We start from the raw sequence: 20,050 nt of genomic DNA, 5'->3' as shown, positions 1-20,050 counted from the left end.
TGTAAGATATTATTCCAGATATGTTTTGTTTTGTTTTGCTCTTGTTCCTGACCCCCCCCCATGCAACTGGCTTATTTTCATGTTCTATTGTGCCTTAGCCTGAAAAGCGTCCCTGAGAGAACACATGGTAAGAGTACTTTAACAACAGTTAGTGTCTGCACATCGTGTCTTTGTGCAATTTCTAGTTAGAATGCTTAATGTTGATTTGGCTATCAAGTTACATTTTCTTTTGTTAACAAATCCTGTAAATTAAAAGTGTGCTTCATCCCTTATTTAGCTGGCAGACTGAAGGTAGGAGGAAAAGAGAATAGCAAAGTGTCTTCACATGCCTAAGCCACAACTATTTGAAAATGAAAACTACCCAAAATAATGTCCTTTCTCTTCCATTCAATGTTTCTTCTCCAATAAAGTTCAGTTTACTCAGAATTCTATGCCAATAGGCACAAAGGTGTAGTGAAACAGATTTTTAATATACCTTGAAAAATAGCACTCTGTTCTGTAGCCAATGCAGCAATTTTAGCCTCTCTTCTAAATACGAAGGAGACTTTGTCAACCTGAAAAATCTAGAACCTGGTAGTTCAAATACCATTCAAAACAAATATTTAATCTAATAACTAGAACTAAATGTTAGGCCTCATGGCAGCTCCTCATCCACTAAGCAATTGTTAATAACAGGGTGAGTCTGCTGTATGCAGAGCAAAGAGAAGCACACACATTTACATAGACAAAAATCTAACTCTAGGTATCCAAAAGGGCTCAGGATGGTTGAAGCAAGCAGTTTATTTTCAGGGTGCTGAACATTCCTATAATACTCCATTTTACATATTGATTTTAATAGCTAGCATAGTAAGTACCAAGTACTTAATTCTCTCCATGCATTATTTTAGTAAGTCATAGGGATAATCTTATGATTCTTCCTTTTATCTCATTTTGCAGAAGAGGAAACAAAGGGTACATAGATTGCACCCTGCCTTGCTTGTGTGAGAAACAGAGATTTCAGCCTGTTCAGTCAGACTCCAGGGCAGAGGCTGTGTTTACTGCTGTCCAGTTGTGCCCCACACCAGCCCCATCACCAACCTTGAGAGATGTGCAGGATGGCAAAATTGAGCTCCAGAGACTTCAAGTGACCTATCTAAAAATCACAGAAGAGTAAACAGCAGCACTAGGACTATCTGTTGGTCTTAATGCTAATACTCTGTGTCAAGGGATCCCTTTCCTATACCTCTACCACCACTCAGCTTTCTTCTGACCTATAGACGCTGTGTGTGATGCGTTCCTGTTTCTGGATCTGTGGATCTCTTTCTTATCAGTGTCCCCTCTACACTGTACACCCCTGCAGCAGAAATGGCACAAGATCCTGGCTACATGGCATCTCTGTTCCCACTCCACCCCCAGAGCTGCCATAGGTGAAAAAGAGGATCAGTTTTGGTCCCCACTGGTGTCCCCCTTCTCTGCCCTTTGTCCAACAATAACATTTACTTCATTAGGGCCCTTGTGTTCTAAAGCACCTCTCCACCACAAAAATAGAAAAGGAGCTGTGAGTCATTTACACTTTAGCACAAACGTGCTTTTGTGACTTTCCCAAGGCTATTTGTGCTTAGCTCCTTTTTTTCTGGTAGCAGAATGAAGGTCTCTGGACTGTCCTGGCTCCTTAGTGGAGAAGAATGAGCTGGGACTTGCTGGTAAGCATGAGGACCCCCAGAGACCTGTTGCCTGGAGCTGCTTGGGCTGCACAGCTTATGTAGATCTAGCAGCTAGAGCAGCCTTTGCTCAGCAATGTACTCTTAGGACAGGTGCTCTCTTCCCACCTTTTTGCTTGAATATGGTGTTCCGTTGCCTCCCTCCACACCTTCCAATTTGTCAGGAACCCAGAGGACATTCTCCGTATTTCCAACGACCACATCCCATGTTATCCAGCAGCCCACAGCATGGTGACTGAGCTGCCCCAGGCTTAATGTACAGCTCTTCTGCTACCTGCAAGCCAATGGGACTGGTTTTATGTGTGCATGTGATCATATGCATGATGCACACACATATGCTCATTTATGCATGCGTGTAGAGTAGGAAAAACTTTTCAGGTGGATGCCTGAGTCAGGAAACCTCAGAGACTTTCAGCCCGTCATTAAAGTGGTGTCCTACTTTGGTGTCTCCAAATGCCAACCTGGAGGTAAGGATTCAAGTGTACATTGTATTTGGGAGGTGGTGCCATGGAATGTGGGTAGGAGAGAGAAGTGAGGCAGGGGAAGGAAGGCTGTCCTCAGGAGTTTTAGTAAGTCCCTAGCCACTGCTGACAGCCCTCAGTGTGGAGCACAGGCCACAGGATCACTATCCCAATGAGGATTTTTGTCCATAAGCTTCCTTCAGTCAGTTGGTGGGAGTGTTAATTTCCCCTCAATTCCAGAATTTTCTTTAGTGTCAGCAAAGACCTTCAGGCAGAGATCAAGATACCAGAAGTGGGTATTGCGGGAACCACGAAAGCAGTTTGGTCAGAAGGCCATGGGGAACCATGGAAGCCGTGCAGTCAGAGGGACGTGGCAGAGGCAATGAGCAGCTTTACCTGCTTGAGACTGCCTTCAATAAGAGGTTCTGTATCAGTGCACAAGGGAAAGGATTAAGTTATTCATATCCTCACTGGTGGCTGGTGTAGGTATGGAAAAATAACAACTCAATAGGAAGGAAAAATACCAAGCAGTTTGTTTGGCTGAACACAAGTAAAAAGTCATTGGTGTGCACTGCTTATTATTAATGTCTGATTACAATGCTGCATAATAATGATTATGCATGTCATTAAACATGTGTCAGATTAACTTTGTCATAAAATTTATGACAACATTAAGTTTTATTCACATGCTCAGCCTTCATAATATATTGCTTATGTAGCATGGTTATGACTTCAAAAAAAAAAATCTCTGAGACAGTGTTGGTTTTGATGGCTGAATTGCTTACCCTTGAGTGCAGGTTCTCCATTCACTGTGCAATGGTCACATACATGGTGATGGCCACCGACTCTGCCTCCAGTGCTACCTAGGACTGAGAGATTACTTCCTCTTTGTGAGTTCTCTTGCCATAGATCACTGATTAATTCAACCAACTTTTATTTTACCCCAGCCATGTAGCATGTGCTATGTCAGGTACTTTGGATTTAGATATGGATTTAAACCTGATCTGTTCTCAGAGTTCAGAGTCTAGTAGAGAATCAGACTTTTATAGATGTTTGTTCAAGAAGAAATCAAATGTGAATAAAGAATGACATACCCTGTTTCCTAAGTGTGAAGTAACAAAAGTGTTCCTGGATTTGATTTCCAGAAAACATCTCTGAAGCAACCAGTCACTGTTTCATGCTTTCTGAAATGAGTGGCTCCATAGGATAGTGCTTACTGCATGGCCTTAGCTTTTTGTGCCAGCTGAGAACTTGATAGATGAAAGTCGTTCACTGGTAAATCTAAGTGTTTCCTTTTGCCAAATGCACAGCTGTAGTGCCTTTGTAGAACTCAAGTCTAAAGATGTTATGGATCCCATGCCCAGACACCTCTTAATAAAAAGTCAACTAGAATGACTTTACTACTTACAGCAAAGGCAAACGCTATCCAGAATGAGGCTTGGTACTATAGAATGCCGGGCCAGACATCTTTCTTTCTTTCTTTTTTAATGGTACTGGGGTTTGAATTCAGGGACTACACTTTGATCCACCCCACCAGCCCTTTTCTGTGAAGTGTTTTTTCAAGACAGGGTCTTGCAAACTATTTGCCAGAGCTGGCTTCGAACTATGATCCTCCTGATCACTGCCTTCTGAGTAGCTAGGCATGATTCACCAGCACCCAGCTCAGACATTCCTGAAGTTTGTAAGTTTATATTAAAAGGACTTGGTAGAAAGCTGACACTTGCTGCTGTCATCTCTCAGAACTGAGCACTGGGGGTTGGGTTTGTTAAAGGCCTGGGTTCCATCCCCAGCACCATCCAAAGCATAAGAAATGAGCTTGGCAGGAATGGAGGAGGTCGACAGAAATTTACCAGCTAGTTCTGTTCCTGGGCCCAGGGACTACCCCAAGCTTCCAGTCTTGTTAACAGCAAAATGTATTTCCAGAAGGTCTCGGTCCTTGCTCTCTGTCATGGAAGAATCCAAGCAGAACCCGTGGGTGTGGTAAGAGAGAAAAGTTTTATTAAGGGAAGTGGGATCACCTCTTTCACTGCCAGGTGAAAGAGGTGCCACGGAGAGAAAAGAAGGGCTGGGGTCTTTTGTCAGGTCGTTTTTCTGTCACCTTGAATTTGGAGGTGGGGAGAGAATAGTCACTACCTGGAGCTCTTTGAGTCAGGAGGGGGAGCAGTCCCAAACTTTCCCTAACCCTAACCTGCCTCAACTTACCTTTGAGGGACTATATTACAAAAAATTCTTTTTTGGGGATTGACACAGAAATTTAGAATGAGAGACAGAATCCGTTGATTCCCGGTGTCCTGGTGGTAAACTTTTCAGGATACCCTAAGCCACCATGCTTTTGTGATCAAAGATGTGCTCCTCAGAGGTGAACTGACTTGGCCAAGATAAAACTACCAGTAATGGCTAAGAAAGTCTAAATACCTGGGGTGTTTTTGAACTCCCTGTCAGTATCATTCCCTCTAAAACCCATTTCTAGTCAAGGCTTATTCCTTTTTTATCAGAAATTACATCCCATTTCAACTTTATCCAGCGTGGTCTCAGAACGCTCACCTGGGAAATTGGAGAACAATTATCTGCTGGCCAGAAGATGGCACACAGGTGTCTGTGGGGGAGGGTTAAGGCTGCAGAGGAAGTACCTGCCCAGAGGACCCAATCAGAAGCTACTTCCTCATGACGTCACTGTCAGCCAACTGCCTAGAACTTTGAAAAGGCTGAGGAGCTGCTATCTGTCCAGAGGCAATGGAGGAAGAGACAGCAATGGAGTACAGCCTGGAGGAACCTAGCCCAGCTCTGTGGGGAAGACATCTCAGGCCGGTTGGTGAGTAGTGATCATGAGAAGTGAATGCAAGATCAAGTGACCATTCAGGGTTTCCACTCTCCACCTACTCCCTCAGCTGTGTGAACCAGGGAGAGGTAGGGTAGCTGCAGGTCCCTGTGCAGAGTTTCTGACTATGTCATCTGCTTCCAGATACTGAAGATGAACTCAGCCTACATAATTCTCCAACAACTGAGGCTGTTGACCTGCTCAAGCCTAGGGCAGCCAGCTTGGGGTGGATATCCGAAGTAGAAGGGCTTTCTAGAATTAAGTGGGGTTTTTTGTTGTTTTCATGTTTGTTTGTTTGTTTTTTCCTTCAGTACTGGGGCTTGAACTCAGGGCCTCACCTTGAGCCACTCCACCAGCCCTTTTTATGTGATGGGTTTTTTCAAGAGAGGGTCTTACAAGCTGTTTTTGAACCATGATCCTCCTGATCTCTGCCTCCTGAGTAGCTAGGATTACAGGTGTGAACCACTGGCACCTGGCTGCTTTATTTTTGGTGTCTGGGGATGGTACCAAGGGACTTCTGCCTCCCAAGCCCTAAGAAGTGTACCCAGGCTTGGCCCTGTATGCCCTGTGCTGTCCAGTTCGGCTTTGAGCTCCTTATGTGAGCCAGGCCATCCTTGAACTGACTGTGAGTCCCAGTGAGTATGTGCAACTCACTGTGCGGTTCAGCCTGACACGGAACTCCATTTCCTGCCCAGTTAGTCCTTGAACTCACAGGGTAGCCCAATCCAACCCTGAAATCCTTGTGGGGTCCAGGTCATTTTTGAACTGGGGGTTTCTGATGGGGGGGTGATCCATCTTCGGTATCTGCTTCAAGCTGACAAGGGGCTGCAGACCCTACCTATCAGGAATATTGTTCTCCTCCTATTGCTATCCCTGGGGACTTGATCAATGATGTCTGTTGTCTGAATCTCTGTCCAACTTGATCATTAGGGCTCATGGCTTCTTGTCCACCTCTGGAAATTGATGGCCCTGAAATGTCACAATTTGGATTTTAGTGGGCTTTATTCTGGAAAAGATAAATCTGATTAGCAAGTCTAGGAGGCATGTCCAAAACGTGAACACTGGCAGGAGAATCAGAAGGAGCCCTGCCAGGGGGCCTGATCCCAGGTCTTAGATTTTCCAGGAATCTAAGGATCGTTGCCAGATTTTGGGAAGTATTTTTAACTGTTAGACGATTTTTTTTTTTTGGAAAGTGACAACTGTCAGTCTATTCAATTTGGAAGTATGGCTATGGTTTTTGGGGTTTTTTTTTTTGCTATTAGCAAAATCTTTAAATAATTTTTGGTAATATAAGAGAGGGGTGGTTTGACTTGTTTTTCTGGTATCTGTAGTTATTTTGGGCCCAATTAAAAGGGAGGTAGATGTTGTAATTGGGGCAGTGAAGGACTGATGATTTAGGGCAATTTCTGTATTATGGACTGAGCATACGTCAGTCCACTTAAGGTACAATTGTTGATAGAAACTAGTTTTACACAAGGGACATACTCCCTGTGATCCCCAGAAGAAATTAAATTCTACAGAAAGCATATAGACGAATCCATTACTCTCATTTGTCCATTTTGATAAGGTTTTGACCAATGTGATCCCAGTAGTTTTAATCAGAAGTTGGGTTAGAAGACTTGGGGTAGTTAGTAGATGGATACAATTTGACAAAACCTCTAGGGGCTGGCTAAAGCCAGGTGTCAGTCCCAGGAGGAAAATAAGGCAAAATGCCCAAAAGAAGTGTCTCAAAGCTCTGCAGTGAGCAGAACTGTGGTGTTTGGGAAATGGGGCTGGGAGAGGTGTAAGCATAGCCTCATGCCACATATTAAAGTTTTCATTTATCATTTAAGCTAAAGTCTTTTGGTTCTCCAGAAGAAGAGCTGTAAGTCTTCTTTTGGCTCACAGGAGTAAGTGTCCCCAGGCCATGTTTGGTCAGAGATAGATTCTCCTGTTTCACATTTTACCCTAGAAATGTGAGTCCAACTGTTCATTACCTACTCTTTGACAGCCATGGGCTTGGCCAAGATCCCTGGCCAAGATCACCTTCCATTTGCACTGAAGTTGGTCATCTGGGGCTCCTTCTTTCCAGGATTTAATTAACACATGTTCTCCTGGTTTTATTTGGAGTTTCCCCCTTTTTGTTGGGGCTGGGAGGAACTTGTTCCCCAACTTTTGGATTGCTTGTTGAAATGTCCCTAGATCCATTATATACTTTAAAAGACTGTTGGTCTCAGGGTCTGTCACTAAGTTGTTGGAGAGATATGGCCTCCCATAGAGCATTTTGAAAGAGCTAATTTAGCCCTTGGAGCATTTCTAATTCTCAGTAAGGCAATAGGCAAAAGCTGGGTCCATTTTCCAGCGGTCTCTTGTCAAAGTTTAGCTAAGGTTCATTTGATGTTTGATTGGCCCTTTCTACCTTACCAGAGGGCTGGGGTCTCCAAGTTGAATGTAAGTGGTATTTAATTCTTAATGCCTGTGCAACTCCCTGGGTGACCTGTGAGATAAAAGCTGGTCCATTATCACTCTAGAGTGTTTGGGCAGGCCACACCTAGGAATAATTTCTTTTAGAAGGGCCCTTGCTACCTTGGAGCCTCTTTTTGTCTGGGTGGGAAAAGCCTCAATCTACCCTGTGAAGGTACCTATAAAAACTAACAGCTATTTGTAACCTTGGCAGAGGGGCATGTGAGTGAAATCTATCTGCCAGTTTTCTTCTGGGTAAGAGTCTCGCTTCTGGATGGATTAACCAGTGGGGGAAGCTTAGGACCAGGATTTTTACCGGAGGATAGGGAACAGGCCCAGCAGACCTGTTTTACTGTAGACCTTATTCTAGTCCCCACAAGCAGCCTTCTTATTAGCCCCTGGGTTGCATCTCAGTCTAAGTGGAAAGTGTCATGTACAGACTTTATTACTTTCCATTGGGTTGCTTGGGGGCAAGACTAGCTTACCATCCACACACCACCAAGCTTCCTCTATGTTCTTCCCTCCCAGCAGCCTCTTTTTTCCTCATCAGGAGTATATTTAGGATATACAGGCTTCTGTGGGGGAAAGAGGGCCAGGGTGGAAGCTGGTGAAGCAACTAAAGGCTGTAAAGCTGCTTGTTTAGCTTTGTGTCTGCCTGGTTGTTCCCCTGTGACACCAGAGTTAGATCTCTTTGATGTCTCTGGCAGTGGATCACTGCCACTTCCTTTGGGAGGTGGAGAGCCTCTAATAATTGGAGGATTTCCTTCCCATGTTTTATTGGTGACTGCCTCCTGGAGAGAAGTCCTCTTTCCACGTAGGTGCGTGAGCATGCAGTACCAGGAAGGCATCTTTGGAATCAGTATAGATATTGAGCCTTTTTTCCTTCCCCAGAGTCAGAGCATTAGTTAAAGCCATTAGTTCACCCTTTGGGGCAGAAGTCTCAGCTAGCAAAAGGTGAGTCCTCATGACTCACCAGTGCATATCCTGCCTTTCTTTCTTCATTTAGCACAAAATTACTTCCATCAGTAAACCATTCTGCCTCGGGTTCGAGGAGTGGCTGGTCTGTCAGGTATGGCCTGCTGGGATAGGTTTGTACAATCACCTGCTCACAAGTGTGCTCAGAAGGCAGCAAAGGTGCAGGATTTAAGACATTACAAGTCTTTATGGTCACTTCTGGGGACTCTAAAAGGATGGCTTAATATTTAGTCACTCTTTCTCCAGACATGCACAAGTGACTTTTTAATTTTAGGGTGGCTCTGACTTGGTGGGGAGTCAGAACTTCTAGTTGCTGGCCCAGGGTTTTCTTCATTGCCTCCTCCACTAACAGGACAGTAGCAGCTGTCTCCCTTAGACATTGTGACAAACCTAAGGTTGTCCCATCTAGTTTTTTTTTGAAAGGTAGGCTACTGGATAAGGTTTTATTCCTAATTTTTGGGTCAAGACTTCCACAGCAATTCCATTTTTTTCTGATACATATACAATATAAAGGGTTTTGTTAAACTGGGAATCCCTAAAGCTGAGGCCTCAGTGAGGGTCTTTTTTAGTGTCTTATAGGCACAGTCTGTTTATCCAGTCCATTCTAAGCATTCATTATCTGGTCCCTTTGTGGCCTCATATAGACACTTTGCTATGACTCCAAAGTTGGGTATCCAGATCCAGCCAAAATATTTTTGCTTACCCAAAAATAAATGGAGTTGGTGCTTAGTCAGTGGTACCCACAGGATCCGGATGGTCTCTATTCTTTCTGCGAACAGTATCCAGGCCCTGGGTGTGAGGACATAACTTAGATACCGGACTTCCTGTAAGAAGATTTGGGCCTTGTTTTTTGAGACTTTATATTCCCTATCAGCTAAGAAATTAAGAACCAAAACAATGTTGGCATTTGAAATGTCCTAAGTTGGGCTACAGATTAGGAGGTCATCTACATATTGAAGAGGTCCTCCTTCCTTAATCTGAAGGTCCCTTAAATCCTTTCCCAATACCCTGGCTAACATGTGAGGGCTATTTTCCCTCATAGAAGGATCTTCCCCCTTCCCTCATAGAAGGATGGGGGGGGGAAAGCATCTTTTAAGTCCAAAACTCTGAACCATTTACTGCCTTCAGGTATTTGAGATAGGATGGATATGGATCAGCCACTAGAGGATGACTGGGAAAATCACAGCTCGCTTACCAGTTCAAATCCTGTACCATCCTATATTCTCCTGTTGGTTTTATTACAAGTAAGGTAAGAGTGTTGCAGGGAGATTGGCAAGGTCCTAACAGTCCATGATTTAGAAATCTCTTAACAATTGGTTATAGTCCCTCCTTAGCCTCCTCTTTAAGAGAATACTGTTTACAATTGAGATAGTGGTTGAGGTCTTTGAGTTGTATCTTAACAGGAATAGCTATCTTTGTCCTTCCAGGTATCCCATCATACCAAGTGGAGGGACTTCCATTTTGGTATACTTCTAAAGGATTTTATGGGCTCTTTGAGGTCCACTTTGAAGCATTAGGAGCCCTGGCAAATGGCTAATGTTAATGCAGGATCACACCCAACTTTTTCATTATATCCTGACTCAAGAATGGGGCAGGGCAATTAGGAACTATAAGAAAATTATGCATAAAAACTGAGTTTCAATATGGCAAGGAAGGAGGGGAGTGAAGTTTCTAACTTGATTTTTTTTCCACCAACCCCCACTACAATCCTGGTCTGAGAGAAAGGCTTTCCTGTTTAGGCAAGGGGAATAATGTGCCCCCATGTCAATAAGAAATTGAATTTGCTTACTCGACTTCCAAGGCCACCTGAGGTTTCTCATAACTGATGATAAGCTTATGTGGGGACTGTTGAGAGCACCTCAGGCCTCCTCAGTCATGTGTAGCTTCAGCTGATAAAACCAGAGTTTTGACTAGCCGGGTTCCTCTCTGTGTGGGGGGACATTCTATCCTCCAGTGTTACTGGACAGCTCCTGTTTTGGAGCACTTATGACAGGGTCCCAGGGGTGGCTCTAGGCAGCTTTTTGCCCAGTGCCCCAGCTTCTTATATTTGAAGCAAGATGGCTTTTCAACTGAGGATGTCTTTTGAGCCTTGGGGGTTCCCCCAATCATGGTAGTCATAAGCTTGGCTTGCCTTCTTTCTTTACTCTGTTCCCTCTTTTCCGCTCCCAGGTCACGACTGTTATAGACCTGAGAAACAACATCTAACAGCTGAGTTTTATTGGTCAGGGGTCCCAGATGCTGTTTCTGAATCTTTTGCCTAATATCTGAGGCAGATGGTGGTGTAAGAGGGTACCCCCTTCAACAGATTCAGGGTCAAGGTTAGTATATTTTCTAAAGACTTCCTCTAGCCTATCATAAAAGGCCATAGGGTGCTCCTCTTTTTCCTGAACAATTCCTTTAAACTTGTTATCATTTAGAACCTTATGCCCCCTAATTTCATTCCACAAAGGATTGCCTCTAACATGTGGGCCCTCTTTTGCATTTCTTCTGGGTGTTATAATCCCAGTGAGGCTCAGTTACTTGGGCAGTGGAATCCACTGGATGTTGACCTATGGGGTCCCTAGCAAAGGCCTCATTTGCCTCCCTACAGGCTGCAGTGAGATTTTTTTTCCTTTTTTGTAGGCCTAATGTCAGGGTCTGAAACCCAACTGTAAATTTATCTAGGTCCTCAGAACATCTCCCTAATTTTTCCCTACACTGTTGGATACCATTTACAGTGAAGGGCACATGAACACAAATTGATCCCTTGGGCCCTGATGCTTCTCATAATGGGAGCCCTGTTTGAGGGGGTCTCTGAGTAAGATACCCTATTTTGAGTATGTGGTGTACTCATGGACAGTGGGTGTGCTGAGGGAGGAGTCCGGGGAGGAGGCAATGGAGGCACAGAGAAAGGAGCACAAGGAGGATACAATTGAGGTTACCTTTGTGAGATATGTGATGCTCCTTGTAGCAAAGGATCACCAAGGATATCTATGTCTTTCTCCTTAAGTTCTTCTTGGGGTCTAGCGACCCCTTATAGAGGGTTGGGTTTTGATATAAGGCCATAAAAGCTTGCACATATCATATCCCTGACCATCTCTCTCATTTTTTACTAAACTGATCTAACTGTAAGATGGTGTCATAATCAAGACTCCCATCTTCACACCACCTTTTATTCCCCAGTTGATATCAGGGCCAAACTTCATTATGGTAATAGGTGAGACATTCCTTTTTTTTAGGTTATCAGGGCCAAAGCATTCCCAGTATTTAAGGATACAGCCAAATTGGAAATCTGTTGGGACTACATTGGCTCCCTGCATGCCAGCCTGTGGAGCGAGAGACAGAAATGGAGAAGGAGGAAATTACCCTTAGATAGAGAGTGATGAGAACTCTGAGATCTTCAAGGCATTCCTTTTATCTCAAGGAAATCTCCAGTATAGGTCCTTTTGACCTGGTTTAGTCAGACATCTCAGAGTGGCAGCAAGTGCAGGGTACTCTGGCTTCCAGTCAACCATTGTCCTAAGGGTCACCTCTCCAGCCCTGCATGAGGGCTCCTGAATGGAATGCTGGTCCTGAATGCTAACCCCATTATGATCCTAATGAAAAGAAAACAAAGGTCAGAGAAATATGCCAGATAATGGAAACAAATTAGGGTGGTATTTGAACTCATGGCCTTACATCTGCTAGGCAGGTGCCCTATTGTTAGAGTCTAATTGTCAGCCCTTGTTAGCTTCCCTAAAGAAGGGAGACTTAGAAACTATCTTTAGAACCTGGTGTCTAATCCCACAAACCCCATTAGTGAAGGGTGCCAGCCACTTACTAGTGGGTCCAGGGCATATGTCCCTGACACAGGGTAATATGACTTCAGAGTAAGCGTTTCTGCAACCCCTGTAGGCCATGAGGACATGGAAAGCATGGGCAAGAGTTGGCACCAGGTACCCAGGGAAAACAGGCATGGTGGGTAGACAGGCAAGGGAACAGACAAGTGAAGAAGAGGAAGAAGGCTGTGGGCACACAGCAGCCACAGGAAAGAGAAGTCTGGCCTTAGGCCCAGGGCCATGGCCAGAGCCGGCGTCTTTTGCTTCTCGGTGCTTGCAGCAGAGCAGTGTCCTTGGAGCCCATCCATGCGGGTGGTAGGTCTTGTGTTGTGCAGCTCCCTTCTCCTGCCAGGGAGGTGGACTCCACTGGCTGGCTAGGGTGCACTTGTGGCTCTTGACAGCAGAAGCGGGGCTTTCGGGCACATGTTGAGAGATGGGCTAGAGAGCTGGTGTGCGAGTGCTGCTGGAGACCTGGTGTGAAGGCACGTGGACTCTGGCTGCACTGAGGGGCGAGGCTGGAGACCCCGCACGGGGCTCCTGGACTGTCTCTCATCTAACCGCAGTGCCCCAAACCTCCCCTCCCCTTCCACTGGTGGCATGGAGGTGGAGCAGCTGGCTCCTTGTTTGTACCTTTTCCTTTCTCCCACTGCCCAGGCAGCCTCACTGAGCCCCGCATTTTACCGCCTTGAGCCTGGCAATTCTAAGCTCCAGTGGGGTGCCAACTCTGGCCACTCCTGAGGCAGTATAAAAGTTTGTGCCCTGAGAACCCTACTGGCCAGTTAAGGGGTAAGGGATGAGTGGAGAGAGAGGAGAGAGAGAGAGACAGAGACAGAGACAGAGATAGAGACTGACCGAGAAACTGAGACCCAGTCAGAGTGGGGTAGTCCTGATCATCCTCTCCAGGCCATGTGGCTGCCTGGGTCGGTGGTTAGAGACCCTGGCAAGCACTCTGCACACAGCGCATTTTTGGAACAGTGAACCTATAGGCTACGGTGCGAGCCTGCCAGCCAGGACCATGAGCTCCAGGTGGCTGGCATTAAGAGATGGGATGGACACCTGGAATGCGGGCATGCGCGCCACATGCATGGCACAGGATGGGGGAGAAAGAGGGAACGGGGGGAGGGAAAAGGGGGGGAAAAGAAGGCAAAAGGACGTCTAGGTTTAATGTGGTCGGTTCCCTGAGGCGGACCGGCAAGTGAGCCACGTGTCTCTGGGTTCTCCCGGACCCAGGTGCAGGGCGAGACACCTGTGCAACCAGCTGGCAGACAATGCTGCATCCCGCCCGCCAGGTCACGACCGCCGCACCACTCGCGGGCAGTCCTGTGTGTGGGTTCACAACATTGGTCCCTGTAGAGTATTAGGTGCTTTTCCCAGAGAGACTAATGGGACCCAGGGGCCATTGTCCAAGCATGGGAGTCTCACACCATCCAAGCCAAGAGTGGTGTTTGGTTCGAAATATCAGGTAGAGGAGCGCAGGGCCTGAGGACAGAAAGGGAGGGTTATGAGAAAAGTGGCTACACCCTTTAACTCCTGGCTTCACCACAAATGTTATTGGCAAAATATATTTCCAGAAGATCCTGGTCCTTGTACTCTGATGTCAAAGAATCCAAGCAGAACACGTGAGTGTGGAAATGGGGAGAAGTTCTATTAAAGGAAGGGAGATCACCTCTTCACTGCCAGGTGAAAGGAGGTGCTGTTGTGAGAAAAGAAGGACTGGGGTCTTTTGTCAGGTTGTTTTTCTATCACCTTGAATTTGGAGGTGGGGAGCGAATAGTCACTACCTGGTTCCCCTGATCTATAGGCTAGGGGAAGAAGCTCTTTGAGTCAGAAGGGGGAGCAGCCCCAAATTTTCCTGAACTATAACCTGCCTCAGTCTGGCAGTAGGCTAGGTAAGTCAGATCAGATCATACTGACACCCTCACGTAGAGAGATTAGTATGGAGAGAATTTAAAGAGACATTTAGTCCTTCCTGACTGCCAATCTAGCAATATCCCATATGACCGTGTACTCTAAGGCTGTGGTATACCCAAGGAAATAAAATAGACCCATGAGTAGGAGGGAAATTGAATGGTAGTAGCCAGGTTGAAACAACCTCACCCTGGCTGCTGAATGGTCCAACAATCAAAGGCAAAATGCCAGTATAGACAAAAGCATATATTAGAACCTCCTGAGATGAAAGGCATCTGGGTGTGCCTATAGCCAATCTCCTTTTCTCCTCTACCCTGAACTTGTGCTACTTAATGTTTTCCCTGGGTTCACTGAAAAACGTCCTCACCTTCAAGCTGGAAACTTGAATCCTCCTCAGCTGTCCAGGCCCAGCAAGGCAGCAGCCATCCCTTGCCTCTCTTCTCTGCCTTCCTTCTCAATCCCATGGCCTCTCCCATAGCTCTTCATGAGACCCAGTGGTCTTCTCACTTCTATTCTTCCCCTCTTCAGTCTGTCTCTGAGCTGTGTTAGTGGCTCCTCCTGCCCAGACACCTTGCTGTTGAGCCTTGTTTCACTTTCCCAGCCTCACCTCCAGGGGCCTCTTCTCTGCTCTCCTGTCCCTCTGAGCTCATCCTCATTCTCTGGATACACCAAGCAGAATCCCACCACCAGTCCTTGTGTGCTTTCCTCTGCCAGCTCACCACCTCTAACCATACCCACACCTCACCCAGCAGAATTAACCACTGGATCTGTTCACTTCTGAAAATTGAAGTCCATTAGAATGTTTATCGTGTTGATTATAGCTATTTATATAACTTAATTGGCTTTGTAACACCTAGCATAGTAGCTGAAACAGAGAAGAGGCTCAAACACCTATTTCTTAAAATGAGATGAGTATTTTGGGATGCCAGACTCTTTGGGCAAAGAGATTTGGCTTGGTTTTTGTATCACATAGTTGTTATGTCAAGCAACCCTGGAACAACCCTGGTTCATTGATGCAGGAAAGGAAAGAAGGTCTTCCAGAGGAAGGGGCAGTACAGGAAATCTCTGCAGAGAACCAACTCTCCCCACTGTTCACACAGACTCCACCAGGCGCCACACCCCCACCACAAGCCTCACATAAGACTACCGCTCCCTCTGGAATCTGCCATCACAGGCCCACAGTGCTGCTGCTGCCCCAGCCTAACTGGGTTCCCTGCAGCCCCTGCATGAGGCAGGTCATGCCAGTGGTCAGAGGCCACCTTAGTGGTTGAGCTGGATTGTATCTGAGCCCTACCTGCAAGGAAGGCTGGGGAAATGAGCTTCTGGTTTCCATGGAGTCGTTGGTTTCCTCCTCCTATCACAACTCCCAAGAGAAGGAAATCCCTAGACAAGAGGGTCAGTTCAGATGCTGGGCAGTGCTGGAGAGCAAGGGATAGTGGACAGTGCAAAAATTATGACAAATGTCGTAATGACATGGTGGCACATGCTTGTATTCCAAACATTCAGAGGGGAAGAATCTTGAGTTTGAGGATAGCTTGAAAACAATGAGATCTTGTCTCAGAAAAAGGTAAAAATAAATAAATAAATAAATCCTGGCTACTCAGGAACAGAGATCAGGAGGATCACCGTTTGAGGCCAGACTAGGCAAAATGTTATAGTGAGATCCCCATCTCAACCAACAAGCCAGATGTGGTGGGGTGTGTCTGTGATCCCAGTTACATGGGAGTCATACATCCGAGGATCATGGTCCAGGCTGACCTAAGAAGAACACGGGACCCTGGCTGAACAGCAACTAAGGCCAAAGAGTGGCTAGGCCGTGGCTCAAGTGCTGGATACTGGCTATCTTGAGGCCCTGAATTTAAGCCCAGTACTGCCACTGCAAAAAAAAAAAAATCTTTGTTTCAGGACCCCAACCCTAATGAGAGCTCTCTGACGTATTTCTGGGACTTGGCAAAAAAAAAAAAAAGCCATACTCATAACTGAGTGATTTGAGGAGAATTAAATAAAGAAAATGTTTTCAAAGCCTGGCCAGGGCCCGGGAGCCACAGAGACAGGGACAGCAGCACTCCTGTAGACATCTCTGGCCACCCCAGACCTGGACACACACAAGACTAATGAGGGGGGACACAGCCAGACCTGTGTGACTCACCCAGAGAGAGGTCAAGGAGTGAGAGCCTGACTCTCCTTCCTATCCTGTGATCCCTGCTGGGCTCCACCAGCCCCAACCACAGGCCAGAGGGCCAGGGAGGCCGCCATGCAGTCTGCAGCCTGGCTAAGCATGGTGATGAACAGCAGAGAGTGGGTGTGAAGAATCAGAAGATGCTCTGCCCCTGAGGCTTCATCAATATGTCACCAATGCTTTCCTTTTTTTTATTCAGAATCTCCTTTGGAGATGTCACTTAACATTTTCAGTATCCCTACTCACAGGATGGATGCTCTTGATGTGCTGCTCTCACTCTGAATTTAAGGAGATGCTGTTTTCCCTTGTTTGCTGTTTAGAAAGGTCTATGTGAGGCTCAGTCATGTGCACATTAAAGGTTAGCAAATGCCACCTTCCAAGGCTCATGAAAAAAGATGGGATGTGTGACCTGCCAGGCAGCGTCAAGACCCCCATTGCAAGTAGGGCAGAGACCTTCTCTATGCATGGTCTCTTAGGCAGGAAAGCTCCTGCTGCGCCACCCCCCCCACCCCCCACCCCTCCTCATGAAGGTTGTACCTTTCAGGTAAAGCAGAGGTGAGAGTGTCATTAGAATATGCACACTGTCCCGTGAGGTCCCCAAGGACTCACACAATGTGGCCTCAAATCCTTTCGAAGCACTCAGTAACTTACTTTAGAAAAAAATATGAGGGGTATTTCATCACTGTCCTCCAGCATGGATGCGTTCCTTCCCAGAACCTGGACACCAATTGCTTTCTGTAAACTTCAGTGAGATAGCATTAAGGTATAGCGAGAGGAATCTAGGGAAAAGAAGAGTATTCATTTTTCCCATTTAAAAAAGTTACATTAATAGAATTCTTATTTTGAAAATGCAAATGACAGAAAAATACACAGAGCAAAAGAGTGTGCCCACTCCCTTCCCCCTTGGCAGCGTTAACAGTATGCCAGAAAAAGAAACAAAAAAAAATATTACAAGCTGTGTCGTCCTGGGTTGCCGAGGATGGGGTCTCTCTCTCTCCCTCTCTGTAGAGCAGGCTCTCACTATGTAGCCCACACTGTCCTTGAACTCAAAGTTCTCCAGCCTTAGTCTCCTGAGTGCTGGGATCACAGTCATGTGCAACCACACCCACCTTGAGGATGGGGTCTCAAAACAGTTTATTTTCTGCTACTCTTGTGCCTCTGAGCCTGAGACATTGCACATGTCTCACTCTCTGAGGACCAACATCAATTGCAAAACTGCAAACCTGAATGGTGTCACATGGCAGCCACCTGCAAAGGGTTCCTGAGCAACCATGACCCAGTTATTTATTTAAGAGCTAATTATACATTGTGATTCACCACTCTTGTACCACAATAGGAATTTGTTTTATTATTTAAGAAAAGTTTAGATGAAGGAACCTATCGATGAGGAATATTTAAAATTCCTAGGTATAAGTTCCAGCAGTTGTAGGAATCAATTGCTTGCCAAGACCACAGTTCTGTTAGAAAAAGATGTCCGTGAAATGAGTATGGTCAGTAGCTAATGTGAATATAAGAAATACTTGTGTCTGGTATCGTATAAGACACATGGAGTTTTCTGCATGGATTTTTGGATGTTACAAGGGTTTGAAAGCTGCCACATAACTTTGTCCTGCAGGACGGGCTCCCTACCTGGCCCACCTTGGCCCTTTTCCTCCCTTCTAACTGCTAGGTCAAACGCTATGGCACCAGTGTCTGGCTGTCTAGCCAACACTCCATAATCCCACACACCATCCATAAGCTGGTTCTCAGCACATGTTCATCTCAGCAGATTCTGAGCATGTTTGTTCTGGGGTGACACAAATAGCCCTTTGCGGAGTTCTCTGACCCTTTGCTTCCATAGCTCTCCCACCATATCCTAACTCAGTCTTTTCATCTCAACTGTGGGGAAACATCAATACTGGGTGAATATAACTGCCACCCTTGGCTGCTGTCTCCTTCACTCATAGCCCAGTCACTAGCATGTCCCAGAGATGTTTCCAGTTAAAACCCATCTGGGCTCCACCCACTCCTTTGTATCTTTATTGCCACGTCTGTACCCAGACATTGTCATCTCTCACCTAGAATACTGTCGATGCTTTCTCATTGGCTTCCCTTCATCCATGATTCTTCACACTGCAGGAAGACTTGTAGTTTTAAGATGTGAATATGATCCTATGTCTCCTTACTTCAAATCTTTCCATAGCTCCCCACTTAGTATTCAAGAAGAACTACACTGCTAACATAGCCTAGGAGGTCTTGCATGTGCTGACCCCACTGCCTCTCCAGCCTCGTCTGTGTTTTCCTTTTTCTCTGTTCTCCAGCCCCAGGGACTTTCTTTCAGTTTCTAAGTGCTCTCCCCTGCCCCTGACCCTTTGCGCAGGCTGAAACTCTGCCTAGAAGTCACCTGCCTAGAAGGGACCTCCGGTTCACTTCATATGTAAAATCTTCATTTTTCACTTAAGTCAACACCTCACAAAGAAGCTTTCCTAAGGCTCTGTCTGCAGCTCTCTCTACCATGCACCTCTCCTTAGGACTGCCACAGTTTGGTAATTAAATGATTTGTGCAGCATTTGTCTAATGTCTGTCTTCCATAATAGATTGTAAGATCCAAGAGGGCAAATGACAGACCTGTTATAGTCATATCCATTCTTACTCATCATTGTGTGTGAACACAATGTCTATTCCGTAGTAAACTCTTCACAAATATTTATTTTAACAGGTAAGAACAGGAAGGGAGGGAGAAAGAAGGAAGAAGAGGGAGGGAGTCGAAAGCCAGTTTGAGCTGCTTCTTTCTAAAACTACTCAAGTGCTCCCACATTCACTACCTAAGATTGCTTTGTTGCTATTTGCTGTGGAATCTGCTAAAATCAGTTTCTTTAAATATTTGCTTTGGGCTGCAGCTAGCACATCAATGTACATTTCTGTTATGTGGGTCCACTTGCTTAGACTCTCTCAAACATCCAGCTGCCTGCTGTGCCTCTGCCTGAGTTTCCCACCAGTGGCCACATGAGCACTTCCAGGTGTGTCACTTGACTCCTTGTGCCTCCACCTAATCCCCCCCACCTTCTAAATGCCCTGTCCTATGGCTCTACATCCCAAGGGCACTAGCTCACTGTGTGCGTATTCAGCCACCCGCCAAAGCATTTCCACTGTCTGTTCTACAGGCGCCCGCCACCTCTCCATTCCCATTGCCACCTCCCTATCGCAGCCACCCATTTTTCTCCCACCTGAATGTTACAGCCACCTCCTAACTGGCCTGTCAGGTATGAATCCAGTTGCCGGCAGAGCAGAGTTTTCCTGGCCTGCACATCCTATATGTCACTCCTGTTCAGAATTCCACTCCTGGCTCTCACCGTTGGGCTAACATGAAACTCACATGACATTCACAGTCTTCTGTCCCTTGTCCCTGCTTAGCTCACCAGCCCCTGTCCTCTTGAGCTGCTTGACACTCCATACTACTCACATATTGCTGACACACATTCGCTGTTCCCGAGCGTGCCACTGCATCTTCTCTAGTGAACTTCTCACCATGTAAGTCCAAACATAGTTCCTCCTATTACACTTGCTCTCCTCCCATGAGAAGACTGAGGCAGAAACTCTGCTGAGTGACTATGACATGAGCACCCCATAGCTGAGCAGTGGGGTGGTTGAGACTAGGTGATGGGTAAGAAGATGGAGAGAAAAAGCCTAGGATATACTCCAAGCATCTAATTTCTGGGATCTGCTTGTGGGCTGAATGACGGACAACAGGAGGAGAGAAACTCAAAGGAGATAGCTTCTAATCAGAGGAG

At 46.0% G+C, this 20,050-nt stretch overlaps 1 long non-coding RNA gene across 8 annotated transcripts in view; it reads left to right on the top strand.

Annotated features, from left to right (window-relative positions):
• The window catches only part of LOC141417425 (uncharacterized), a 43,437-nt gene that overhangs the window by 11,662 nt on the left and 11,725 nt on the right, over positions 1–20,050 (top strand). The window contains exons 2-5 of one of the 8 annotated variants that reach the window (XR_012441993.1): positions 1,623–1,682; positions 2,079–2,167; positions 4,085–4,141; positions 4,657–4,973. This is a non-coding gene — a long non-coding RNA (uncharacterized lncRNA). Of the gene's footprint in view, positions 1–1,619; positions 2,168–4,084; positions 4,142–4,656; positions 4,974–20,050 lie in introns of all 8 variants that reach the window. The other 7 variants (XR_012441992.1, XR_012441989.1, XR_012441990.1 and 4 more) reach the window with 7 other exon arrangements.

The sequence above is a fragment of the Castor canadensis genome, chromosome 15 (genome assembly GCF_047511655.1).
Source record: "Castor canadensis chromosome 15, mCasCan1.hap1v2, whole genome shotgun sequence".
NCBI classification, from domain to species: domain Eukaryota; kingdom Metazoa; phylum Chordata; class Mammalia; order Rodentia; family Castoridae; genus Castor; species Castor canadensis.
The sequence above is the reverse complement of the archived record's forward strand: the minus strand, read 5'-3'. Positions and strand labels throughout refer to the sequence as shown.